We start from the raw sequence: 4,307 nt of genomic DNA on the forward strand, positions 1-4,307 counted from the left end.
CATAATTTCTTATGAGAGAAAGTATAAAATAACAAATATACATTTCAACTAATTACTTACTTTTGTCTTCGTGATGACAAAAAATATTTGATTACATGCAAAAAAGTTGCATTATATTTGTTAGGAGAGTGAAGATAGAATATGTTTTATCGTAAAAATGAATAATGTCCTACGGACCCAGTTTGACAAAGAAAATACGAGTACGTTCGTGAAAAGGTGTTGGATTCTTCCATTCTATGAATTAATTTTTGAAAGGTATTTGCAGTCTCAAACAGGTTTGTTGTGATGAATACGACTGTTATTTTCAACGCAACTATATTAATGTTCTCCAAAATCGTTTTGGAGCGATTCTGCAATTTTCTGCTACATTACGGGTATAAGGGAGGCATTCTAACTGTGGTGAGGGCCTTTCCCGAGACACAGTTAGATTATTCAAACTAAGGAAAGTGTAGTGGAATTAATAGCATTATAGTAGGCGTATAGCTTTGTTATGTAAATGTCAATAATAAGGTGTGTCGATGTACCTATTTCGTAAATGTCCGATATGCAATGTCAACCCGTGCACGCATGGGTCAAAGTCTAGTATATACTAAGTATATACGTCCCTGACATTATCAACTCTCCAAACATTAAAACAGGAAAGAGTGTAACTTCCTGGAAAAAAAGAAAGGAAAAACTTCAACATACTTGATGATTTTATTTTATTTTGATATGTAAAAAGCAAATCTGGGTCAGCTGGTCAACTTCTAAGTCCAGACTCTCTTGCAAGGTGTTTCCACTCAAGTTGTTCACTGATGTTGGAGCTTCAAATGTATCTGGTTAAAAAAAATAAATATAAACACACTATTGATTCTGTCAGTGAAAAAAACCCCAAAATTAATCTTAAGTTTATGAAAAAGCCAACAGAGGTATAGAAAGCTTTAATTCCCTAGGCTTACTAGGTATCTTGTATACCACAAGCAACCATGAAAATCAGCTTTTAATTTTTTGACATCGTCACGAATTTAAAAATTCTACTGAACTATGCCATAATAAATGTAATTTTTATTCAAGTCTGGACTTCATTGCTGGCATAATCATAAAATTTTGGAAAACAAATTTTGAATAGGCAAAGGTTGAACTTTTTCCACTGTTGATAAGTTACTCTTGATTGAAATATGAATTCATAATTTTTTTTTTTACTGTCCATTACTGAACATTTCAACTGAAAATTTTTAATTCTGCGATATATTCAACAGGTCTAGGCAACCTCCGTTTTTGGAGGATAGATTTTATCCTCCAAAATTGGAGGATAGATGTTTGCGCCCCCTGGTGGATCTTTTCAGATGAAGGTCAATTAACTCTGTTTTTACAAAGGGAGTTAACTTTATAAAAATATCACCTTATTTAGCTATTAATAATTATATTTATTGATAATGTTCAATGCTAAGTGTTACACGAAGGAAAAACTATTTTTGGCATTATCAAATCCCCAAATATTAAAAGAGAAGAGTGTGTAATTTTCTGAAAATTAAGAAAGAAAAGACTTCAACATACCGTACTTGATATGCTTAGTGGGATGTATGTTAATTGTTTGCTGTATCAATTAATGACTTCCTGGTATATGCCAATGTATGATGGTATTGTCAATAAATAAATTTATGGAACATATTGAAATTCATGACCCGAATTCAAAATTACCAAAATAATCTGATGCTTTGAAATTTTACCATTGATGAATTGAATATTTTTGTACATGTATAATATACATGTATATTCTTAATTCTTATATGTAAAAAAGCGATGTCAGCCCACAATTTGTACAAGCCAGACTGAGTATATGCTTTAATCATTTATAAAGTGCAGGCAAAAACATGTGAAAGGGTCGTAAAACTTGTGGAAACTGGAATCATTGCTTTAATTTTATACAACTTAAGTAAATAAATGCTCGTCAAATATACATGAACATATATCAAACCCCAACCACCCCCCAACGTCAGGGTCCTGCGTCCACTTGTGGAACAGCGGCTATGAGTGGCAACGGCACGCCTGGCGTTGTGAGGATCCATAGCTTCAGAACTAGTCTGCATAGCTCACCAAAAACGCTGGTTGAGAGATCGAGTTTTTTGGAAAATGCATGACGTACAAGCACGTACATCTAAAAAAAATCATATAAACTTGGATGCGGAATGGCCGCTTACATATGTAACAAAAGAACATATTAACCGCCACACATGCATGATCTTAGCTTCAAAAGATAATAGAGAACTAATTTTATTCAGACTCGAAAACCCTAAACATGACTGAACAGCAAGCGATTAAATTAATTACTTTGAAAACAGGCTCAGCTCAAAAGGACGAGCCTATCACGTGATAGGCCTATTCCTTACATCACGTGCTAGCATAATGACGCGACGCGTAATAATTGTGACGTAACATTAAAAATTTGTCGATTTTGTATTGTGACGTCACAATAAAAGTTACAGGCTAGGATACCGTGTGTATTGTGATTTTCAATTTGATCATCATTAATCAATCATGCTTAAAAATTTTCTGAAAAGGTATGTATATGTAGATATCTTAAAATTTACTCATATTAAATCATTTCTGTAATCTTTCAATGTTATCATTTATACGTATAATTAATAAATGCATGGGCAACATAACTATACGTATGATGACTGTTCATCATAATATGGGCCTAATATAATTTGTAGAGAATAAAACCACACGAATTATTTAATCAATCAATCAAACGCTGATGTTAACAGGTACCGGTATACTAAGTAATCATTTACATTTTCATGTTGTTGTTGTTTTTCTTTTAGATTCGTTGGAGTTCCGATGTTTTCCACATCGTGGATTACGATGTTGAGTTGCGAGGTTAGACGCCAAGAAAAGGAGGACAGATTGCGTCAAGAATTTAAGAAGTTACAGTCTGATCAAAATGTCAAGCTCAACGCAAAGACCAGGATTAAATTCTACATGTTCCTGAAACCTGAAGGTACTCGTATTTAATGGAATATTAATATCAAACTATTCACCACTCTCTTGCAAGCCTTTAGAATTTATTCACTCGTGTCAACTATGGTGAATGGGAGAATAGTTGGGAATCAAAAACAATAACAAATGTTGTAGACAATTTCTGAAAAAGAATTTCCAAAAATTAAACTTGCCATTTTTCAAAAGTCATTTTTGAATTTGTTTTTATCTTTTATAGAATTATACGATGGACCACGGGTTAAAGACCAAACACCGTCTCAGATACAGGAAATGCTGGAAGTTATTTATGATAGAATGCAGTATTTTTAACAAGATCAAGACTGATGGACAGGGGCCATTCTTTTATGTATTAAACCAGACTGTATTTGCTTTACTTGTTGCGGCTTAAGACAATTGGAAATTAAGAGAATAATAGCAATATTATTGCAGAACTGTTAAGAGTGGCCAGAAGAAACGGCGAGGAATTGTTTTGTTTCCAGTTGATACAGAAGGTAGACTCTCCACGAGACCGTGCTGCAATCATCACAAAAAGCATATATTTCGATTCAGTTAACAATTCTTTAAAAACTTTTTTTTTTTCAAACTCTCAGCTCGTTTGACATATTGGTGTACTAGCAAGATTTAATTACAAGAAACTTTACATTTGCATGAAAAATATCGGGAAGAATCATGTAATGTTAAACAGATACATGTATCTCCACCCTCACTCAAACATTTCCTAAGTCTAATAATACTTCCACCTGATTACCCTTCCAGCCCACGTACGGGTTTTTGTTTATTTTTTCAAATCTCGCTACGTTCTTGTTTGAAAGTAAGGAAATAAAAATCTAAATAAAAATATTCAAAATGTTCTAACGTTTCATAGTACACTGTACGAGAATAAACAACAAAAGACAAAAATGGCGTTTTTGTTGAGTAGTTACTAGTATTTAAGTAACAAGAGGCTCAGATGCCTTGACAGTCACCCGAGTACCATAGCTCGTAGACAGACTTGTCAGGAAGTCTCAAGACATGTTTGCATTTTAAAGGGACATGGTCACGATTTTGGTCAAAAATTATTTTCCGATTTTAATGTTTACAATGCATCAGTAAGGCATTTTTAATAGTAATCAAAATTTGAATGTCATTCGTTGAGTTAAAAGCGAGTTACAGAGCTTAACATTCTTTGCTACGTATACAAAGCGTTTGTTTACATTTTGAATGTTGAAATGAAAATTCCAGACCAAAAATGAATGTGTTAAACGTTAGGAACTGTTTACCTATGATTGAAATGAATATAAAAAGATCGACAAATCAGCTAAAAAAATATTTTTAACTGGTATATT

At 33.0% G+C, this 4,307-nt stretch overlaps 1 long non-coding RNA gene across 1 annotated transcript; it reads left to right on the forward strand.

The window, feature by feature from the left end:
- The first annotated feature begins 2,454 nt into the window (after nucleotides 1-2,454).
- On the forward strand, nucleotides 2,455-3,869 carry LOC136270516 (uncharacterized). The gene is made up of 3 exons (XR_010708266.1): nucleotides 2,455-2,540; nucleotides 2,808-2,983; nucleotides 3,200-3,869. It is a non-coding gene; the product is annotated as an uncharacterized lncRNA (long non-coding RNA).
- The last annotated feature ends 438 nt before the right edge of the window (nucleotides 3,870-4,307 follow it).

Source organism: Magallana gigas, chromosome 8 (assembly GCF_963853765.1).
Source record: "Magallana gigas chromosome 8, xbMagGiga1.1, whole genome shotgun sequence".
NCBI lineage: Eukaryota > Metazoa > Mollusca > Bivalvia > Ostreida > Ostreidae > Magallana > Magallana gigas.